Raw genomic sequence first — 16066 nt, forward strand, 5'->3', positions numbered from 1 at the left:
TGGAAAGAGAGGACTGGTTCTCAGCCCTCGACCTCCAGGAAGCATATTTTCACATAACAATACATCCCTCACACAGGAGATTTCTCAGGTTTGTTCTGGGAACAGATCATTTCTGATACAAAGTATTCCTTTTTGGATTATCCACTGTTCCACAGGTGTTCTCAAAGGTCCTTGTGGTGGTGGCAGCCCACTTCCACAGACAAGGGGTCAGAGGGGAATAGTTATCTGGACGATTGCTTAATCAAAGCATCAGCTTGAGAAGAGGCACTAGCAGCTACCCAAAAGGCAGTAGCTCTCTTCACACAGCTAGGTCTACAAATAAACAAACAAAAATCCAACATGCACGTCTGTGCAGAGATTGGAGTTCATTGGGGTCTACCTCGACTCTTTGGAAACAGCCTCTCTGCCTAGACACAGATTTACCACTCTAGTCAATGTAATCACCACAATGCAAGCCAGGACCTGTCTCCAACTGTTAGGACACATGTCAGTAACAATATTTGTCCTAGTTAAACACACCTTTCTCATTGCTATTACATCTATCAAATGGGTGGGAATGCTGGGAGCACTCGTGGCACCCTCCAAACCCATCACAATATTTTTCAAAAACAAGTTACCCAAAGACCACATTCCAAATTCTTACCTAAAGTGTTTCCTCATTCCATTTGAATCATAGAATATCAGGGTTGGAAGGGAACTCAGGAGGTCATCTAGTCCAGCCCCCTGCTGAAAGCAGGACCAATCCCCAATTAAATCATCCCAGCCAGAACTTTGTCAAGTCTGACCTTAAAAACTTCTAAGGAAGGAGATTCTACCACCTCCCTAGGTAACTCATTCCAGTGTTCCACCACCCTCCTAGTGAAAAAGTTTTTCCTAATATCCAACCTAAACCTCCCCAACTGCAGCTTGAGACCATTACTCCTTGTCCTGTCCTCTTCTACCACTGAGAATAGTCTAGAACCATCCTCTCTGGAACCACCTCTCAGGTAGTTGAAAGCAGCTATCAAATCCCCCCTCATTCTTCTCTTCTGCAGACTAAACAATCCCAGTTCCCTCAGCCTCTCCTCATAACTCATGTGTTCCAGACCCGTAATCATTTTTATTGCCCTTCGCTGGACTCTCTCCAATTTATCCACATCCTTCTTGTAGTGTGGGGCCCAAAACTGGACACAGTACTCCAGATGAGGCCTCACCAATGTCGAATAGAGGGGGACGATCACGTCCCTCAATCTGCTCGCTATGCCCCTACTTATACATCCCAAAATGCCATTGGCCTTTTTGGCCACAAGGCACACTGCTGACTCATATCCAGCTTCTTGTCCACTGTCACCCCAGGTCCTTTTCCGCAGAACTGCTGCCTAGCCATTCGGTCCCTAGTCTATAGCAGTGCATGGGATTCTTTCGTCCTAAGTGCAGGACCCTGCACTTATCCTTATTGAACCTCATCAGATTTCTTTTGGCCCAAACCTCCAATTTGTCTAGGTCCCTCTGTATCCTATTCCAGCGCATCTACCACTCCACCTAGTTTAGTATAATCCGCAAATTTGCTGAGAGTGCAATCCACGCCATCCTCCAGATAATTTATGAAGATATTGAACAAAACCGGCCCCAGGACCGACCCCTGGGGCACTCCACTTGACACCGGCTGCCAACTAGACATGGAGCCATTGATCACTACCCGTTGAGCTCGACAATCTAGCCAACTTTCTACCCACCTTATAGTGCATTCATCCAGCCCATACTTCTTTAACTTGCTGACAAGAATACTGTGGGAGACCGTGTCAAAAGCTTTGCTAAAGTCAAGAAACAACACATCCACTGCTTTCCCTTCATCCACAGAACCAGTAATCTCATCATAGAAGGCGATTAGATTAGTCAGGCATGACCTTCCCTTGGTGAATCCATGCTGACTGTTCCTGATCACTTTCCTCCCATGTAAGTGCTTCAGGATTGATTCCTTGAGGACCTGCTCCATGATTTTTCCGGGGACTCAGGTGAGGCTGAGTGGCCTGTAGTTCCCAGGATCCTCCTCCTTCCCGTTTTTAAAGATGGGCACTACATTAGCCTTTTTCCAGTCATCTGGTACTTCGCCCGTTCGCCACGAGTTTTCAAAGATAATGGCCAATGGCTCTGCAATCACAGCCGCCAATTCCTTTAGCACTCTTGGATGCAACGCATCCGGCCCCATGGACTTTTGTACGTCCAGCTTTTCTAAATAGTCCCTAACCACCTCTTTCTCCACAGAGGACTGGCCATCTACTCCCCATGCTGTGATGCCCAGTGCAGCAGTCTGGGAGCTGACCTTGTTAGTGAAAACAGAGGCAAAAAAAGCATTGAGTACATTAGCTTTTTCCATATCCTCTGCCACTAGGTTGCCTTCCTCATTCAGCAAGGGGCCCACACTTTCCTTGGCTTTCTTCTTGTTGCCAACATACCTGAAGAAACCCTTCTTGTTACTCTTGACATCTCTCGCTAGCTGCAGCTCCAGGTGCGATTTGGCCCTCCTGATTTCATTCCTACATGCCCGAGCAATATTTTTATACTCTTCCCTGGTCATATGTCCAACCTTCCACTTCTTGTAAGCTTCTTTTTCATGTTCAATGTCCACTAGGATTTCACCATTAAGCCAAACTGGTCACCTGCCATATTTACTATTCTTTCGACACATCGGGATGGTTTGTCCCTGTAACCTCAACAGGGATTCCTTGAAATACAGCCAGCTCTCCTGGACTCCTTTCCCCTTCATGTTAGTCCCGCAGGGGATCCTACCCATCTGTTCCCTGAGGGAGTCGAAGTCTGCTTTCCTGAAGTCCAGGGTCCGTATCCTGCTGCTTACCTTTCTTCCCTGTGTCAGGATCCTGAACTCAACCAACTCATGGTCACTGCCTCCCAGATTCCCATCCACTTTTGCTTCCCCCACTGATTCTTCCTGGTTTGTGAGCAGCAGGTCAAGAAAAGCTCCCCCCCAGTTGGCTCCTCTAGCACTTGCACCAGGAAATTGTCCCCTACATTTTCCAAAAACTTCCTGGATTGTCTATGCACCGCTGTATTGCTCTCCCAGCAGATGTCAGGAAAATTAAAGTCACGCATGAGAACCAGGGCATGCGATCTAGTAGCTTCTGCGAGTTGCCGGAAGAAAGCCTCATCCACCTCATCCCCCTGGTCCGGTGGTCTATAGCAGGCTCCCACCACTACATCACTCTTGTTGCTCACACTTCTAAACTTAATCCAGAGACACTCAGGTTTTCCTGCAGTTTCGTACCGGAACTCTGAGCAGTCATACTGCTCCCTTACATACAGTGCTACTCCCCCACCTTTTCTGCCCTGCCTGTCCTTCCTGAACAGTTTATAACCATCCATGACAGTACTCCAGTCATGTGAGTTATCCCACCAAGTCTCTGTTATTCCAATCACGTCATAATTCCTTGTCATCACCAGGACCTCCAGTTCTCCCTGCTTGTTTCCAAGGCTTTGTGCATTTGTATAAAAGCACTTGAGATAACCTGCTGATCGCCCCTCATTCTCAGTATGAGGCAGGAGCCCTCCCCTCACAGACGTTCCTGCCTGTGCTTCCTCCCGGTATCCCGCTTTCCCACTTACCTCAGGGCTTTGGTCTCCTTCCCCCGGTGAACCTAGTTTAAAGCCCTCCTCACTAGGTTAGCCAGTCTGCTCACAAAGATGCTCTTCCCTCTCTTCGTAAGGTGGAGCCCATCTCTGCCCAGCACTCCTCCTTCATGGAACACCATCCCATGGTCAAAGAATCCAAAGCCTTCTCTCCGACACCACCTGCGTAGCCATTTGTTGACTTCCACGATTCGACGGTCCCTACCCCGGCCTTTTCCTTCCACGTGGAGGATGGACGAGAACACCACTTGCGCCTCAAACTCCTTCATCCTTCTTCCCAGAGCCACGTAGTCCGCAGTGATCCGCTCAAGGTCATTCTTGGCAGTATCATTGGTGCCCACATGGAGAAGCAGGAAGGGGTAGCGATCCGAGGGCTTGATGAGTCTCGGCAGTCTCTCCGTCACATTGCGAATCTTAGCCCCTGGCAAGCAGCAGACTTCTCGGTTTTCCCAGTCAGGGTGGCAGATAGATGACTCAGTCCCCCGGAGGAGAGAGTTCCCGACCACCACCACCCGCCTCCTTCTCTTGGGAGTGGTGGTCGTGGAACCCCAACCTCAGGACAGTGCATCTCATGCCTTCCAACCAGTGGAGTCGTCTCCTGCTTTCTCCCCCCAGATGTATCATCTAGTCCACTCTCCGCAATGGTACCTGTGGAGAGAACATGAAAGCGGTTAGTTACCTGTGTCCGCGTTGCTGGAACCTGGACATTCCCCCTTCTTCTTCTGGAGGTCACATGTTGCCAAGCTTCTTACTGGCCTCTTGGCTCCACTGTGCAACCTGCTCTAAATCTTTAGAGCTTTGTGCCCGTAGAAGCATATCCTGACTTTTGTCCAGAAAATCCTCAGACTTCTCGTATGCAACGCAGGGTTGTTATCTGTTGCTCTAGATCTTCAATCTTAATCAACCCATCCATCTCCCTTCGTTCTTCCCAAAACTTCATGGGAATAAACAAGCAATGTTTCATACACTGGATGTCCGAAGAGTGCTAGCGTTTCACATTGACAGGACAAAGACTTTCAGAAAGTCAAAGTTACTACTTTCCATCATGGAACAAGTTATGGGGGATGCCATATCCAAACAGGGGGTGTCTAAATGGATTAGATTGACCTTTGCTATCACCATCAACAGCTACAAACCCCTCCAGGGACCTGCACATATTCCATCAGAGCACTCTCTGCCTCAATAGCCTTCCTCAACAACATGCCCATTATGGACATCTGTAAATCAGCAACCTGGGCATCAGCCTATACATTCACACAGCATCATCAGACGTTCTATTTGGACTTATGGTTTTATGGACTTCAACTCTGAAGCCCTTCCCTTCTACCAAGGGGCAGTGTTTTACAGTCCCCTAGAGCAGAGCACCAATAGGGACCCTCCTCGAAGAAGAGGAGAAGATTACTTACTCTATGCAGTAACGGAGCCCTTCTCTGTGCCTATTCCAGTTTGACTTCATTCTTCTTGAACATTGGATGTCCAGAATTGTACACAGTACTTCAGACTTAAAAAAGAAAAGGATGGAAGTATAAGTGTCAGCAGATACATTCCAAAATGAGGGGGCTGCATAGAAGACATGACAGTTAGAGAAGGGGAGAGACAAGAAGGAAACTTGAGGAAATATTAATATAACAAGACCCTGATCCTGCTACTGGAGCTGCGTAATCTGAGCTGTGGAACTGGTAGTGTTCTATTGCAGATCATGAATCTGCCTGCGTGGATCCAACTGCAGAAACATGGCCTATGTATGAATAGCATGGCTAAATAGTGGCAAAGGCATATATTCTAACCATTTGCAGGCCTCAGAAAGATGTAGTTGCTAATGATGGAAAGGAATTGTTTATGGTAGTTGTGAAGGGTACAACTAGAAATAATGGAATAAAATGGCGCTGAGGGAAATTTTACACTGAATCTTGGAAAAAGCTATTTAAGTGTGATATTTTAGAATACACTCCTAAGGGAAGAGTTATTGAAACTGTTCCCATCTCCTGAGTTATTTAAGATGATGGTAGACTGGCCATAACACTAATGCAAAGCTGATAAACTTGAAAAAATATATGGATTTTTTTTGACAATACTCACAAAATATTTCCCCTGTTTTTCAAACTATTATAGAGTTGCTTGCAAATGTTTTGGAATTATTATTTTTTTTGGGGAGGGGGGGGAATCTCAATCTTTTTGTGAAAGCCCCCTGACTTTTTTTCTGACCAGCTCTAAATCAAGCCCTGCAGTGACCTCCAATCCTCAATTGATGGATGAGTGACTTAGAAAGCATTTAGATGATTGGGATATGTCCAGTCTGACCATCTATCGCATTTGCCAAAATATCAACAATCATAGGAAACTAGTTGGGAAAAAAGTCTTTATTTAACTAAGTTTGAACTCTGCAAACAGTATACTCAGTTTCCACTTATGTTAGTATGTAAGTCACATCTCCATTATGCATTCATCTGTGCTTACATTAACTCTAGGAAATATAATTTTCACTGTGCTGTGTGAAGGAACAACAAATATTATAATCTTCCATTACCGGTCAGTAAACACACAGCTATATTTAATCATTCCACTGCACTCAAGAAATGTATTTTATTGCACTGCTGGTGAAGTTTAGACCTGTTCCATTTAGACATGGATTGCTGTCACTGGTGACTGATTACTTGTCCTTTCAATTTACTCTATTTAGAAATCTTGCATTTCAAGTTTCTAACATTGATGCAAATGAAATCTCAAACTTAACACTGCATCAGTGTTGCCTTTTGCATATAGGACTCATGGGCAAATTTTCACAATTGCCTTAAAGCAATCTGTTTGCGTTTATGTGCTAAATTCAGCATTGGGGCGCACAAGTGCAAGGTGCTGAGCATCCTGGCCAAGTCCAACAAGGCACTTAGACATGTGCTTAACTTTAAGCACATAAATAATCCCATTGAAGTCTGTGCCTAAAGTTAAGCATATGTTTAAGAGTTTACTGAATTGAGTAAGAATGCTGGGCGCAGTGCAGGATTGAGTCCTTTATACGCTAATTAGGTAATTAGATATCTAACTTCCCATTTTACATGTTCAAATGTTGATTGCATATTGAACGTCATTTACACATACAAATTGCACTGTTTAATGAACACATCCATTTGAGCTGCAAACTGGTATGCATACAGGATTTGTGCATGCAGTTTCAAAAGCAAGATTTGAAAATATAGCCCTCATGCTTTTGTAACTGGAACTCTAAGGTCTTTATCTAAAGATCATGGCAACATACAGGTTTGTAGGACACTGTGTAGAACATAATTTTTTTTTAGGTTTATATCAGGATAAATGTATTGCATATAATTTAAAGCTTATAGAAGTATTCTGAATTCATTGTTTGCAAAAATATTTCAAAAATTTGAAAAATTTCACCCAGTGCTATATTTAATAAGTTAGATTTTAAAAATATTTGGAACTGAATTACAAGGTCAAATACTCATAAAGCTTTGACACTAATAAGACGCATTTGGCGGGGGGGGGACGACAACAGACCAAAGTTTAGTTGAAGTATCTAAAAGTAAACATGCCATTATGGAAATTCAAAAACTGCTTAGCCCCAAAATAACATTCTTGCAAAGCATTGGTAGTGGAAAGTATTATACCCTTAGGAGATGGCTTAACTCCATCAATTCTTCCATGAAGCCAGCCATAGTTATTACAATTATTATTCAAATCTATCTGTATAAACATATATTTAACTCTTGTATGCTGGTTACGTAAACAGTGAGAGCCAAATTGGAAAAAGCTTGCAAATGAGGTTCTAAAAGTTAACTAGAAGAGGGAAAGTTGAACTACTGCTTGCATTTATTCCATCTTCCTGGGAGCATTTGGGACCTCCTGTGGTGAAACAGTTAGTTAAAGATTAGCTATTCAGGTACTAAAAGGAGAGTTAAAAATATCCTCACTATAGTAACCAATGAAGGGAGAGCATGTTTCAACTACATTAGCTGACAATGTTGCATAACATATGTAAAAACTGAGTGCATAGCCTGTACTTCATTTTCATAGATACCAACACACCACTTTAATTAGAGCCTTTCTCTGCTAAACTGCGTTCTCTGAATACCTTTTTCACCTTCAAGGTATATTAGCTCCCACACACATTGGGCGCCATTTAAAATGTCTTCCATATAAAAGCGTTATTTGAAAACATATTTTATTCCTTAAGGTTGTTGTCAAATAACACTGCTGTTCTGTTTAAAGGAGCACATGTTCATCTCCTGCCCTTTTCAGTCAGGGCCACTCAAAGTCTTATACATTTCCATTGTTTTATCAACAAGTTGTGAAAGATTTCTCTAATCTATGTAGAGAATTTAATATATTTAGCAGCCATGTTGTCCTTTTCCCTCTCTTCAGGTAGAATGGCTTGGCATCCAACAGATTCTACCCTGGAGACTGGGAAAGGGCAAGTGACTGTTCTTCAGCATCTGAATTCCCTTTGTGGTTCTCAACAGGTTACAAAAGAAAATAACTTTGAGATCTCCCTTTCCATCTAGTTATAAAGAAAGGGAGGCTGGTTGCATTCTCCCTGAAACCTGATCATATCCTTCCAGGTTGAGAAAGTGCTCTAACCACTCCATGGATAGTCCAAAGGTAAAGCTCTGCAGGTAGGGACAGGTTGGGCTGAAGGGAGTCAGATCCAATGGCAGTGTTATACCTCTGAAAACCTATGAGGTTTTTGCAAGGACTTTAGTCAGGACTAATTTACTACTACTTCCCCTCCAGGGAAGCAACTAATGGAGAGGCTTGCAGTCTCTGGCAAGCTGCAAGGGGATGAATGAGGCAGTGCACAATAAACTGTTGTGTGGTACTTCTATCCATGGTTAATCTAAAGTTGCAATGTTTCATCCCAAAGGTGAGTGCATTTCAATGGTGGAGAAAATGATGCCATGATTGTAAAGCCTTTAGGGACCCTTATGGATCAAATGTGCTAGATAAATGTAATGTGTTTTTTGGTTTGAATATCATTAAAGTTCTTTTGCTACATGAGCCATGAAAAATCACTAGGAGTGACTGACAATAAAAATTGCCTTGGGCATATTTAACCTAATTTTATGTTTAAATTTTACTTCTCTTTGCTCTTCTTCACTACAGGGACTCCACTGAATTCTGTATAGATGTCTACTGCAAAGTTATTTTTTTAGATAAAATGTTCCCAAATGTGCTCCTTCCTTCCCTCTGCTGATACTTGTCCTACACAAATAATATATTGTCTTGCTGCTGTGCTTTTGATTGGGAGAAAAAATAATTCTACACCAAAGGATGCTTGTTTCCTTTTTAGGCTTTATGGCAATGGTGCATCTGGTGCACAAGTGCACCCCTTTCTTCCTCCTCTTCCCACGGTTTGCAAGTGTCCTCTTTGAGCCTTTATTTTTCAATAACTCTATCTCCATTTGGTTTTTTGCTCTGAATCCCATACAGCAAAGGAAGTAGTTTCACAATGGTTGATACACTTGTGTGTGGCTGGAAAAGATTATAGCATGAAATATAGCCTAAATGGAGCTACTATAAGGTGGGTGCATAACTTGTTGGAAAATGGTTCCCAGAAAGTAGTTATCAGTGGTTCACACTCATGCTGGAAGGGCATAATGAGTGGGGTCCCACAGAGATCGGTCCTAAATTCAGTTTTGTTCAATATCTTCATCAATGATTTAGATAATGATAGAATACATTTATAAAGTTTGCAGGTGATACCAAGCTGGGAGAGGTTGTAGGTGCTTTGGAAGATAGGATTAAAATTCAAAATGATCGGGAGAAATGGTCTGAAGTAAATAAGATGAAATTCAGTAAGGACAAATGCAAAGTACTCCACGTAGGAAGGAACAATCTGTTGCACACATACAAAATGGGAAATGACTGCCGAGGAAGGAGTACTGCGGAAAGGGATCTGGGGGTCATAATGAATCACAAGCTAAATAGGAGTCAACAGAGTAACACTTTGCTCAAAAAAAACAAAAAACAAACATAATTCTGGGATGTATTAGCAGGACTGTCTGTGCTGATTAGGCCTCGACTGGCATATTGCATCCAATTCTGGGTGCCGCATTTCAGAAAAAATGTGGCCAAATTGGAGAGAGTCCAGAGAAGAGCAACAAAAATGATTAAATGTCTAGAAAACATGACCTATGAGGGAAGATTGGGGAAAAAAATTGGGTTTGTTTAGTCTGGGGAAGAGAAGACTGAGGGGGGGGGCATAAGAGTTCAAGTACATAGAAGGTTGTTACAAGGGGGAGAGAAAAATTGTTCTCCTTAACTTCTGACGATAGTCCAAGAAGCAATGGGCTTAAATTGCAGCAAGGGTGGTTTAGGTTGGACATTAGGAAAAACTTCCAGTCAGAGTTGTTAAGCACTGGGATAAATTGCCTAGAGCAGTGGTTCTCAAACTTGTTCCGCCGCTTGTGCAGGGAAAGCCCCTGGTGGGCTGCGCTGATTTGTTTACCTGCCGCGTCTGAAGGTTTGGCCTATCACAGCTCCCAGTGGCCACGGTTTGCTGCTCCAGGCCGAGCCGCTGGAAGCAGTGCGGGCCGAGGGATGTACTGGCCGCCACTTCCAGCAGCTCCCATTGGCCTGGAGCAGCGAACTGCGGCCACTGGTAGCTGCGATCGGCCGAACCTGCGGACGCGGCAGGTAAACAAACCGGCACGGCCCACCAGGGGCTTTCCCTGAACAAGCGGCAGAACAAGTTTGGGAACCACTGTCCTGGGGAGATTATGGAATCTCCATCACTGGCGATTTTTAAGAGCAGGTTAGACAAACGCCTGCCAGGGGTGGTCTAGATAATACTTAGTCCTGCCATGAGTGCAGGGGACTGGACTGGATGACCTCTTGAGGTCCCTTCCAGTCCTATGATTCTGTGTGCGCCGTACATAGCTTTCCCTTTAACAATATATGCCATTTTAAGAATGTTGTACAAGTTATTTAAAATGTGATTGGGCCTATTAAACTGTACAAACTGACACATAGCAGAAAATCATATTTGCCATGAACACAGGAGTGTTATGATAAAATGTATATTTAAGATTTATGAAGAAAACATGAAATTATTCTTTATTATTTGAAAAAGCATATGACTGTAACAAAAACCCTCAAACCTACATGAAGAAGGATAAGTTTGTATGGACAATGCATAATTTTGACTTTTGAGTGCTAGGCTTTGCAAACTTAGGGTCACAGGGATGGCCTATCTTGCATGCAGGTGCCTAAATGCACGTAAAGCACCCTGCTTTGGCTATCCAAACCTTGTGGGGAATAGAGCAGGGGCTGCTTCATCCCTTGTGCATATGGGCAGGAGGGGACAGGGAGTGGATGTCCTCTTGGCTCCACACTCAGGATACCGGCCAGCATAGTTGGGCAAGGGGATGTATGCTGCACTAGATATAGGTTTGGTATAGGCTATATTAGTCCACCTTACCCTCTCCAGAACAGGTGGTGCATTGGGTGATCCTGAGACACAATCTGCTTCATAGGTTACTTTGAGGGCGTGGCAATGAAAGTTGTATGAAGCAAGGTATTTTTTGAGGGTTGTTATTTTTGTGGTTTTGGTATGGGATATGTGAGAGAGCACCTGTGGAAAAAGGTACTATCCCTTTAAGGGACAGGCTAGAGCCTGCCACCTGGGGATAGTCAGTTAGGCCCTGCCTTGCCCTAAGGTTGAGTGATATAAAACAGAAACAGGAAGCAGAATGAAAGATTGAGAGAAGTAGAAGCCAGGCAGGCTGCAGTGAGTAGGGGCAGTTGCTCCCTGAGGCAGCTGGAGACAGGCCTAACCTGATTCACAGACTTGGGTGTGGACTTTAAATTTAGGAGTCTTGAACCTGAGGCCTGATGAAATGACTGCTATAATGATCCCTGGCCTGAGGCAATGTTTGGTGCAATGCTTCCTGGGCTGAAGCTTTATTAAAAGGGGAGACATGATCTGATTAGTGTGTGTTGGCATCTCCTTGCCCTCGGTGGCTAAACTGAAATCTGTTGCTGTTCTGCTTGGGAAATTAAGGTGGGGCACACCTGTATCACCACATGGGACTACAAGGGGGTGCTCGGGTACTTACTGCCTGCACCTCTTTCATTTTATATGCCTTCTTTTTTTCTTGTCTGATACAGTGGAGTGAGGGTGTGGTGGGAAATGCTCACTTCTAAAATCAAAGCATTGCTGCTACTCAAATATACATATGCTCAATCTTCTATCCGATTAAGGGCCAAATTCTGTCACCCTTACTCACTTTAGGTAGCGCTCTTCTCTGCAAGTAGCCCCATTGAAATCAGTGACTTCTTGTGGAGTCAAGTGCAAAGGTACTACTGAACATGAACAAGTGTGTCAGAATCTGGCTTAGTGTTTTAAAAAGAAATAAAAGGATGATTACTAAAAAATAACACCACTTTTTAACATTCTTCCTCCTTCCCGACTTCCCCTGGAAACTGGTGTTGCATCGTTGCTGTTAGATATCATGCTGTCCTTCGCAAATATCAGCTGGATGAATGGATTAGGGGTTATTTACATATCTTCATATTTGTAGGTCTGGGTGTTGAACACCACAAAAGCCACTCCCGTGCTCTGCATTTCTTCAACTGTGAAAGCTATTATCTGGACAGATAGCGGAGGGGTGGGAGAGGGAGTGAGTGGTGGAGGGTTTTACTTTACAATAGGGTAGCAAGACAGTAAAGCGCTCTGATGTATATTTTTGGGGGCAGGAAATGTCTGTTTTCTCAATTAGTCAAGGCAAGTGTAACATTGTCAACAGCTGCCAAAAATGTAGAGATTTACAACTGAAAAAGCTATTATCAATTTAGATAGTGGCTTTCACAACACTGTGAGCAGAAGCAGCGTGAATACACACAAGAACCATGTAGTCCCCGTCTCTGCTTGAGGTAAAAAGAGTACTTGTGGCACCTGAGAGACAAACAAATTTATTTGGGCATAAGCTTTCATGGGCTAAAACCCACTTCATCGGATGCATGCAGTGGAAAATACAGTAGGAAGATACACACACACACACACAGACACACACAGACACACACACACACACCATGAAAAAATGGATGTTGCCATACCAACTGTAACGAGACCAATTAATTAAGGTGGGCTATTAGCAGCAGGAGGAAAAAAACCTTTTGTACCTTTCTTTTTTTTTTTGCTGATACAACTAACATGGCTACCACTCTGAAACCTGTCTGCTTGAGAAGTGGTTCATAGTGAAATCCATCTCTGCTAATGCTGAACTCTTTCACAGTACACCGGCTTACATCAGTGGTGCCACTCGTCCTGTTCTGTTCTGCCTGTTCGCCAGATCACTCGTGAATAAATTTTCCAGGTTGGATCCTCAGATGGTGTAAATTATAAAGGCTTCAGTGGTGCTATGCTGATTTGCATCAGCTCAGGATCTGGGTCTCCATGTTCAAATTATCAGGGAACCGGAAATTTTGATTTTCTTTTTTCTGTTTCCAGTGTGTATTGACTTGATAGTCCAGTGGATTAATGAGTAGTCTGTCTGGATGTGCTGTGTCCAAAATACCCCTTTTTGGAGGAGGAAGAATTACTTAGAGATCAAGCCACAGATATGGCCTCTGTTGTGGCTATATCATCTTTGCTCTTTTTCTGGTGAGATTGTGTAAGGTGTGGGGGAGTTCATATTTTTGTGTTACGATCTCAAGAGGAAATTGGAGGCAAAGGGGCAGAAGTAATCTCCAAAACACAAAAATTTCAGATTCTGGTAGTGACCAAGGTCTCATCCTGCAACAATTTAAGTATATGAGTAATTTACACTCATTGTGCTCCATGGACTTCTCATCGGTGCAAAGTTACTTGTGTGCAAAGCTCTCTAGTTTGATCTGATTTATTTGCCCTATTAGTTTTATGGAGCCTGATCCTCTTTCCATTCATGCCAATTTTACACTGCTGTAATTCCACCAGCTTCAGTGAGGTTGCTTCAGATTTTCTTTGTGTAATGCACATCAGAATCTGGGCTGTGATGTCAGCTACCGGTCTAAAGATATTTTGCATAATCTCAGGAACTCTGTATTGTTCACCTTCAACTTTGTGGCTGTGATGGTGACACGAAATCCTAAAGGGGTCGATGCATGTGGGCATGTATAAATATATACCCACTTCTATCCAGGAATTACTTAATTGTGTTGCTATAGATTTTCCTTCCCACCCTATTCCTCTTTACTGTTTCCCTCACTCATCAGATCGCATTTTAAATTAGATAGTAAGAATGTTGGAGCAATACATGTCTTTCTATTTTCCTGTAAATCACCTAGCATGGTTGAGTGTGTAAGCACAACACATAGGTGGTTCAGTGCTTATTCAATAATTTAAATTTAGACTAGACTGCCCCTATGAGACACCATAATAGTTGCCAACTTCCACAACAATCTTGTATCCTGCTGCCCTCTGCCCTTTAACCTTTCAGCAAGCCTGTATTTGGATACCCCAGAAATTAAATCAATTTAGGAACATTTGCCCACTTTCAGGTTGAGGTCTATGGTGCCCTTATTTCCGTCTGAAATGTCTCTCAAAGTAGCTTCCCCAGGAGAGTGTATTATCTACCCAGGAAAGTATCCACATAACCTTTGTAGATAAGCTGCTACTTTCCTTCTGCATGAGCAATGTTTTGAAGAACATGAGATCTTCTATTTTCCATCAATTTGTCAGAAGGAATATTGACCTCAATTTTGCATGCATGTCCTAAATCTATATATCTTTATAGGTTTTTTTCCCCCTCAGTCTCTTTACATATCCAGTAAATTTACCATTTAAGCCTTGGGAACATAGATTTCTAGTATTACTTCTCTGATGTTTTTTTTCAGATGCTTCAGAGGAAGGGGTAGAAACCCCTACAATGGACTACCATGCCCAGGGGGGAGGTTTATTCTTAACCTGAAGCAGTAACGGTTTGGCTTATGTTCTGTAGCATGAGATTTTATGTCCTTAATAAATGTGATATTATTTAAAGTCACTGTGGATATTTTTACTGGTTATAAAAATGTCTAATCCCATGGGAGAGCATTCAGATTTGGTTAGGGACGTGGAATTATCACTCCAAAGGCCCAAAACCTGCACTGAAAACTGTGTGCAAAAACCCATTGTCTTCAGTGGTGCTCTGGGTAGCAGCAGGAGTCTTCCTGTGTGTTTTCTGTCTGATATGAAAGAGAATCCTCAGTGCAGGATCAAGGCCTAGCTGTGTGCACTGTTCCTATTTGTATATCTCTGATTGCATATCTTTGTCATAGCTCTATTTGTATTGAATTAATGCTGATATTATTAGATGCTGAAAAGACGCAACACTCTGACTGTGCCAGATTTTTGACACGTTTAGCTGAAAATCCGAATACTCATGCAAGCAGTTTTAAGAAGACAGTTTTGGGTTTTTTGGTCAGAATAAGCAGACCCGAAACCTCAATGACAGAATAAATATGTTCAGGTTCTGATCTTAAAAACCAGTAGAAAAGTTGTTTGCTTAGTGAAGACTGAAAGCAGGTCAGAGTAGATGAAGAGATGGCCACAGTTTAAATTTAGTTTGTGTCATTTAGCCGTACTTATGGATCCTGCCACATAAACTGCAGTGCAGTGGATGGGGGGGGGGGAGGGGGGAAGGAGGTTAAGAGAATGCAGGGAGTGGAGGGAAAAAAAAACGGTTGTTTTAAGTGTTAAATTGACCTTTTTTTATTTAAATGGCTGCTTATAATATGAGCTAACAGCAACAAAGGTAAATTATGTTGGGAAACTTCTAAACAGCACATACTAGATGAACACCACACGTATTAAGGAACTTCTCTGATTTTAAAGAAGATTCTAGGCTCATTCATTTTTTTTTTAAATGTGGATTTTAATTACCTTTTGGCACTTCGGAAAGGTGCCAGACTGACAGGCTTGGTGCTTGAAATCCTGCCTATTCCTATAACCGGTACAGCCCGGGCAGCAGCTGTCTCAGGTTTCCTACACGGCCCTGCTTCAGATCACACTCTACAGCTTGGATAAAAAGGATCTCGTTCTGGTCCATCTCGGGGAAAGCAACTGTCTCACTGGAATATAAATCAAGAGGCAGTCTCTAGTGTAGACAAGCCCTTGAGTAAGGACCAGGGCTTTGAACTGATACTGGAAATGGAGTAGGAACCACCAGGGGATGTGGAGCACCCTTTTGAAGTTTTTTGACAGCTGTTCCTGTTCAGCGGATAGGTGGCTGCATGTTGCAGGAGCTGGAGTTTGTTATCTGCGCCTCCAGCTCTGGATACAGTGAGTTGCAGCTATCCACTTCGGAGATGATGATCATATGGCTCATTGTGGCTATGTCCTAGCCCAAAGGGGAAGGGGTGTAGTCAAATGCGCACATCCCATTGCCAGAGAACGACCATTACACACTGATACACTGTTTGTAATGCCTCGATGGAAGCAGATCAGGAAGCTTATCTAAGTCTACTTCCA

This window comes from Lepidochelys kempii, chromosome 3 (assembly GCF_965140285.1).
Source record: "Lepidochelys kempii isolate rLepKem1 chromosome 3, rLepKem1.hap1, whole genome shotgun sequence".
NCBI lineage: Eukaryota > Metazoa > Chordata > Testudines > Cheloniidae > Lepidochelys > Lepidochelys kempii.